General features: G+C 49.3%; 1 pseudogene; it reads left to right on the plus strand.

Moving 5' to 3' along the window:
• The first annotated feature begins 7,721 nt into the window (after nucleotides 1-7,721).
• Nucleotides 7,722-7,819, plus strand: LOC119619526 (U6 spliceosomal RNA; annotated as a pseudogene).
• The last annotated feature ends 311 nt before the right edge of the window (nucleotides 7,820-8,130 follow it).

Here is an 8,130-nt window from a genome sequence, read left to right on the forward strand (position 1 = left end):
GGACTATGGCTAACTTGCCTCCAAATCCGTAGTGCTGAGCTGGTGGGTAGAAGATATTTAATAAATGTTGCTGTGTGAGGGGGCCTTTCTGAGTAGATCATATATAAAGCAAAGGAGAAGGGGGGACACTCTCCCGTAACCCTATGTCTAAAAACACTCCGAGGCCAGGCGTGGTGGCTCACATCTGTAATCCCAAGCAAGACTTTGGGAGGCTGAGGCGGGCAGATCACAAGGGCAGGAGATCGAGACCATCCTGGCTAACATGGTGAAACCCCATCTCTACTAAAAATACAAAAAATTAGCTGGGCATGGTGGCGGGCGCCTGTAGTCCCAGCTGCTCGGGAGGCTGAGGCAGGAGAATGGTGTGAACCCTGGAGGTGGAGCTTGCAGTGAGCCGAGAGCGTGCCACTGTACTCCAGCCTGGGCGACAGAGCAAGATGCCATCTCAAAACTAATTAACTATCTAAATAAATAAATAAAATTTTAAAAATAAAAAATAAATAGATAAATAAATAAAAACACTCCCAAACTGGGAGCGACTCTCTAACTCAAACAAGGTATGTATCTCTTGACCAAAGACTCTCTCCTTAGGCCAGGTAAGGTGGTTCACGCCTGTAATCCCAGCAATTTAGGAGGCCGAGGTGGACAGATCACTTGGGGTCAGGAGTTTGAGACCACCCTGGCCAACGTGGTGAAACCCCATCTCTACTAAAAATACAAAAATTAGCCGGGTGTAGTGGTGGGCGCCTATAATCCCAGCTACTCAGGAGGCTGAGGCAGGAGAATCACTTCAACCTAGGAGGCAGAGGCTGCAGTGAGCCGACATTGTACCACTGCATTCCAGCCTGGGCGATAGAGAGAGACTCAGTCTCAAAAAAAAAAAAAAAAAAAAAGAATAAGGAAAGAAAGTACTCACAGGGTGGGAGCAGGCTGAGCATAAAGGCTCAAAAGCCCTGTTATGGAATTTTCTGGGGTTTACATACCCTCTAGATACCCTCTAGAGGTTTCCATTGGTTACTTGGTATACACCCTAGGTAAATGAAGAGGATGAAATAAAGTTACAAATCCATGTACTCGGTATACGCCCTATATAAATGGAGAAGATATTTCCTGTCATAGCTGAAGTCTTCCCATTTGATTTTTTTTTTTTTTTTTTTTTTTTTGAGAGCGCAAGACTCTGTCTCAAAAAAAAAAATAAATAAAAAATAAAGAAAAACAAGAAGCACTGGCAAGACACAAGCCCCTGCTTCAGGAGCTGGGATCTGAGGAGCTGGCAGGAGAAGGAAGAGCCTGTGTCCTGAGGGAGCCCAAGGACATCCTGAGGACAGGACCGAAAGAGGAACCTTGGCACTGGGCCCGGGATGGCGCCTCTCTTGCCAGGAGTCCATGCACAGGCTCCCGGGTATGAGGTCTGGGACTGTGTCCAAACAGGGCAGACTAATTGGGAGGTAACAGAAGCGTCTTTGTCTTTGCTGAACTTAATTTCTGTGGTTAATGGAAAAGAGGCAGGAGCCTCGGATGTTGATTCTTAGCCTTGTTTCTTGTCGTTTATCTTTTTAACCTTGAGGTTTCACAAATAATCTCAGAGATATTCTAAAGATCTCAAAAGAATGGAAAGTAAGTTAATTTTAGTTTGCCTTGTATATTATACACATATGCATATCTACAGTGTGTGTGTGTGTTTATGGTAAAACCCCAAACTGCAGCCTTCAGATGCTGGAATTCTCTAGACCCTCCTACAGAGGGCCCCCAGCCTCTCCTGAACAGCCTCTCCTGAACCAAGATGACATGGGAACACCACGTCATCTTGGAAATGGTTTCTTCTCTGAAACCGAGATGCCCTCAGTCTCCCTGGGAATGCTCTCTGTAGTGGTCCTCATCTCTGGAGCCACAGAGACTAGGTCTATTCCCTTTATTGCATAGTAGTCCTTCAGTAAGTGGAGTTCAGATCTCAAGTCTGCTCTCTTCCTAGGGGCACTTGGAGAGGTGTGTTCCTGTGTCCCTCACATCCTGCCTCCCTAAGAGGGGCCCTATGTGTGCTTATTACTCAGAACCAAGGACCCTTCCCCAGAGTACGAACTTCACACAGGACATGATTCTCTTTCTTATTTTTTTGAGGCAGCATCTCGTTCTGTTGCCCTGACTAGAATGCAATGGTGCAGTCACCGCTCACTGCAGCCTCAACCTCCTGGGCTCAAACACTTGTCTGCCTCAGGCTCCTGAGTAGCTAGGACTATAGGTGCATGCCACCACACCCGGCTAACAGTTTAAACTTCTGTGGACACAAGATGGGGTCTCACAATTTGCCTAGGCTAGTCTCAAACTCTTGGACTCAAAGGATCCTCCCTCAGCTTCCCAAAGTGCTGGGATTACATGTGTGAGCAACCACACCTTGAGTGATCCTTTTATTTATTTTTCTGTTTTGTTTTACTTTATTTATTTATTTATTTTTGAGACGGCATCTCACTGTGTCGCCCAGGCTGGAGTGCAGTGGCACTATCTCGGCTCACTGCAAGCTCCACCTCCCGGATTCACGCCATTCTCCTGCCTCAGCCTCCCAAGTAGCTGGGACTGCAGGCGCCCGCCACCACGCCTGGCTAATTTTTTGTGTTTTTAGTAGACAGGGTTTCACTGTGTTAGCCAGGATGGTCTTGATCTCCTGACCTCGTGATCTGCCCACCTCAGCCTCCCAAAGTGCTGGGATTACAGGCGTGAGCCACCATGCCCAGCTTATTTTTTATTTTTTGAGATGGAGTTTCATTCTTGTTGCCCAGGCTGGAGTGCAATGGCGTGATCTCGGCTCACTGCAACTTCTGCCTCCCAAGTTCAAGTGATTCTCCTGCCTTAGCCTCCCAAATAGCTGGGATTACAGGTGCCCGCCACCACGCCTGGCTAATTTTTATTTTTAGTAGAGACAGGGTTTCACCATATTGGTCAGGCTGGTCTTGAACTGTTGACCTCGTGATCCACCCGCCTCGGCCTCCCAAAGTGCTGGGATTACAGGTGTGAGCCATCACGCCCGGCCTCGTTTTGTCTTTTAAGAGACAGGGTCTCACTCTGTCACCCAGGCTGTAGTGAAATGGCACGATCATAACTCATTGCAGCCTCTAACTCCTGGGCTCGAGGGATACTCGCCCTCAGCTGTTTGAATAGCTGGGACCACAGGCACACGCTACCACTCCAAGCTAATTTTCGTTGCTGTTGTTGAGACGAGGTCTTGCTGTGTTGCCCAGGCTGGTCTCATATGCCTGGGCTCAAGCAATCCTCACAACTTGCCTTCCCAAAGTGCTGGGATTTACAGGCATGAGCCACTGTGCCCAGCCAAAACTATCAGCTTTGCTTGCAAATGTATCTGGAATCCAATCACTTCTCACACATCCACTGCCACAACCTACAAGACCTACGGGGCCACCATGGTCTCTCCCTGGCACAAGGCAAGAGTCTCCTCATCGGCTGGGCACAGTGGCTCACGCCCATAATCCCAGCACTTTGGGAGGCCAAGATGGTGAATCGCTTGAACCCAAGAGTTCTAGATCAGCTTGGCCAACAAAGTGAGACTCTCTCTACCAACAAATAAAAATAAAAAATTAGCCAGGCGTGGTGGTGCGCGCCTGTGGCCCCAGCTACTCGGGAGGCTGAGATGGGAGGATCACTTGAACCCCGGAGGCTGAAGCTGCAATGAACTCTGATCATACCACTGTACTCCAGCCTCAGTGACAGAGCAAGAACCTGTCCGAAAGAAAGAAAGAAAGAAAGAAAGAAAGAAAGAAAGAAAGAAAGAAAGAAAGAAAGAAAGAAAGAAAGAGAAAAGAAACAAAAAAGGCTCCTTGTTGAGCCTACCTGTTTCAGCACCCCCCACACCCCCGTGGTAGGCTCTCTTGGGTTGTGGGGGGTCCTAGTATCCAGGCTCGTGGGTAGCCCCTACCACCCTGACTCTGGGCTTGACCGTGGGACCCGTTTTGGCCAATGAGACATGAGCAAACAGAGGCCATCAGCACCTGCATGCTGGGACTGGCCCTCTTGGATCATTTGTTTTTTGGTTATAGCTTCCATGTGAGAAGCTGGGCTGGAGCACGGGTGAGGACACTTTCTCTATAAAGGGCTGAATAGTAAATATTTTCAGCCTCGTGGGCCTTGCAGTCTCTGTTGAAGCTACTGGACTTTGCCATTGCAGCTTGAGAGCTGCCACGTACAATATGTAAAGAAATGGAGCCTGGGCAACATAGGAGACTCCGTGTCTACCAAAAAGTTAAAAAAAAAAAAATTTAGCTGGCCATGGTGGTACACACCTGTGGTCCCAGTCACTTGGGAGGCTGAGATGGGAGGATCACTTGAGCCTGGGAGGCTGAGGCTGCAGTGAGCCACGACTGGCAGCACTGCACTCCAGCCTGGCCAACAGAGGGAGACCTGTCTCAAAAAAGAAAGGAAATGAGTGTGTCTGTGTTCCAACAAAACTTCATTTATAAAAACAGAATTTGGACCTTAGGCCAGAGCTTGTCAAGCCCTGGGCTAGACAGACTACTGAATGATGAGAAGCCGTGTGGGGAGACCCTGCAGAGTGAGAGGCTCTAGCAGGTGGAATAACGTCCTCCCCCAAAACTTCAAGTTTATCCACAGCCTGTGACTATGATTTAGGCTGCCAAAACACAGTTCCTTAGACTGGGCATTTACAGATAGTAGACATTTATTTCTCACAGGTCTGGAGGCTGGGTAACACAAGGTCAAGGCGCCCACAGATTTGGTATCAAGCAAGGGCCTGCTTTCTGCTCTTGCTCCATAGACGCTGCGCCCTCACATGGCGGAAGAGAAAGGCAGCTCCCTCCAACCTCTTTTATGAGGACCTTAATCCCATTCATGAAGGCAGGACTCAATCACCTGCCAAAGGCCCCACCTTTTTTTGGGTGGGAGTGTTGGGGGGACAGAGTCTCACTCTGTCACCCAGGCTGGAGTACACTGGCACATCTCAGCTCACTGCAAACTCCACCACCTGGGTTCAAGCAATTCTCCTGCCTCAGCCTCCTGAGTAGCTGGAATTACAGGCGCCCGCCACCACGCCCGGCTAATTTTTATATTTTTAGTAGAGATGGGGTTTCACCATGTTGGTCAGGCTGGTCTCGAACTCCCGATCTCAGGTGATCTGCCCGCCTCAGCCTCCCAAAGTGCTGGAATTATAGGTGTGAGCCACCATGGTCAGCCTATCAGTTTCATCCAGTCTCCTACCTTTGCTTTTGAGATCAGTACCTTAAGGAGACTCATTCAGCCAGTTAGAAATCTACCCACTTGCTTTTCCATTCAAAGTGCGGAAGAGAAATCTCCATTTCTCTCCTAGCCCCGAGAACTACCTAAGAGGCTCTGGCAAATGCTGTGCTGAAATCCATTCTCTCCTCAGCATTTCCCTGACCACCAGGTAACAAGACAAGCAAACAACAAAAACCCCGGTTAGTCAGAGAATTCCAGGGTAGGAGGTGTGGGACTTTACTTCCCAGGACTTCACTTCAAGGGAACTGTAACGTGTTTGTGCGAAATCAGAAAGTCTCTTTTGTTTTTGAAACAGAGTTTCTCTCTTGTCACCCAGGCTGGAATGCAGTGGCGCTATCTCTGCTCACTGCAACCTCCACCTCCTGGGTTCAAGCGATTCTCCTGCCTCAGCCTCCTGAGTAGCTGGGATTACAGGCACCCGCCACCACACCCAGCTAATTTTTATATTTTTAGTAGAGACAGGATTTCACCATGTTGGTCAGGCTGGTCTCGCACTCCCAACCTCAGGTGATCTGCCCTCCTTGGCCCCCCAAAGTGTGGGATTACAGGTGTGAGCCACCGGGCCCAGTCAAAAATCAGAAAATTTCTACCCCTTTGCTTAGGAAATGCCAGAAAACATCAACCTGAGTATGGGGTTGGGGACATTTTATCATTGGAACTCCAATGCTGACACAGCGTAACTGGCATCTCTGACTGCAAGCTGCCTCTCCTTCAGACTGCAAACCTGTTCTAGAGAGAATACAGAATCCGGCAGGCCCGAAAGCTTCCTAAGTCATGTTTCTCAAATCCTGAAGCTGCTACAGCTAAATTCTAGGTAGTTGTGGTACAGACATACAAATCAAGACAAGGCTCCTTGGACTAAGGGTGGTGGTGTAGCATTTTACTGGAATCCGAGGACTAGGGGGACAAACAATCTTCATCTTAGAGGAACACAATGCTGAGGTTGGGGGCGAGGACTGGGGACCAGGCTGCCTGGGTTGGTCCTCTGGCACCTCAGCCACCAGCTGCTGCCTCTCTGCCCCTTGCAAGGTGGAGACCATCAGATGGAGTGTGCTGATGGATTTGCTTACAAGATTAAATGAGTTATACGTACAAGCATCCTGGTGTCTGGCAGGTAACAAGGGCCTCAGCAACATTATTTTATTTATTTATTTATTTAGACGTAGAGTCTCACTGCGTTGCCCAGGTTGGAGTGCAGTGTGGCACGATCTCGGCTCACTGCAACCTCTGCCTCCTGGACTCAAGCAATTTTCCTGCCTCAGCCTCCCGTGTAGCTGAGATTACAGGCATGTGCCACTACGCCCATCTAATTTTTGGTTTTTTGTAGAGATGGGGTTTTGCCATGTTGGCCAGGGTGGTCTCGAACTCCTGACCTCAGGTGATCTGCCCACCTCGCCCTCCCATAGTGTTGGGATTACAGGCATAAGCCACTGTGCCTGGCCCAGTAACTTTATTGGTCTTTGATATACGCAGGGAGAATTTTCTCATTATCTTGTGGTGTGCCTGAAGGCGTGGCGAAACCCTGCTCCCCACGCCTGAATCACTCGGGACTACTACCTTCTGAAGAACCCGGCTCCTGATTTTCCTTCTGGAACTCAGCATCGTCATCTGACCTCTCCTCCTCTCAAGACAAGGGCCATCCCAGGGCACAGGGGCCAGCACTCCTGCCTCTAAGTGACGCTGTGACAACCTTAAGAAACCTCAGCGGCCAGACACGGTGGCTCATGCCTGTAATCCCAGCACTTTGGGAGGCCGAGGAGGGCAGATCACCTGATGTCAGGAGTTCAAGACCAGCCTGACCAACATGGAGAAACCCTGTCTCTACTAAAAATACAAAATTAGCTGGGTGTGGTGGCGCATGCCTGTAATCCCAGCTACCAGGGAGGGTGAGGCAGGAGAATCGCTTGAACCTGGGAGGCAGAGGTTGTGGTGAGCCATTGTACTCCAGCCTGGGCAACAAGAAAACTCCGTCTCAAAAAAAAAAGAACCTCGGTAACAACCTTAAGAATTCTGTGAAAAAGAGGGAGGGAACAGAGACACGTGAAAAGAAAACTGGTTGGATAACTTCCTGCAGATACTATTTAGGGATATTAGTGCCTTCTAGGCGTCCATTCTAGCTTGAAGCAGTAATTCCCAGACTGGCAACCTCCCCGAGGCTATTATCACACCCATGCCAAAGATAAAGGCGCTGGGGCCCTGAGAGAGGCCATGCTGAGCTCTTTGATGCCAAATAGAGATGCTTTCCTCTGATGCCTGCTGAGACAGACTTTCCAGAAGTTGTTCTCCCTCACCTCTCACTTGGGTGCCCCTTCATGACCTCTGCTCAGGGGAACTCTGCTCCCAGGGTGCCTGCTCCTGGCTTCCCCAGCTCCCCTGGGCCTTCTCACTTAATCACCTCCCCTTTACTTCTCTCTTTTGGGCACCCTGAGGAGTGCCAACCTAGCATGACTGAAAACTCGGCAGCACACATACTAAAAAAAAAATTGGAATGATACAGAGAAGATCAGCATGGGCCCTGCACAAGGATGACATGCAAATTCGTGAAGTGTTCTGTATTTCTAATTTTTTTTAACATATATTTAAAAATAAAATATGGCCGGGTGCGGTGGCTCACACCTGTAATCTCAGCACTTTGGGAGGTCGAGGCGGGAGGATCACGAGGTCAGGAGATCAAGACCATCCTGGATAACATGGTGAGATTCCACCTCTACTAAAAATCAAAAGATTAGCCCGGCGTGGTGGCACGAGCCTGTAATCCCAGCTAATCGGAAGGCTGAGGCAGGAGAACTGCTTGAACCCAGGAAGTAAAGGTTGCAGTGAGCCGAGATCGTGCCACTATACTCCAGCCTGGGTGACAGAGCGAGACTCCAT

Source organism: Chlorocebus sabaeus, chromosome 20 (genome assembly GCF_047675955.1).
Source record: "Chlorocebus sabaeus isolate Y175 chromosome 20, mChlSab1.0.hap1, whole genome shotgun sequence".
Classification (NCBI taxonomy): Eukaryota; Metazoa; Chordata; class Mammalia; order Primates; family Cercopithecidae; genus Chlorocebus; species Chlorocebus sabaeus.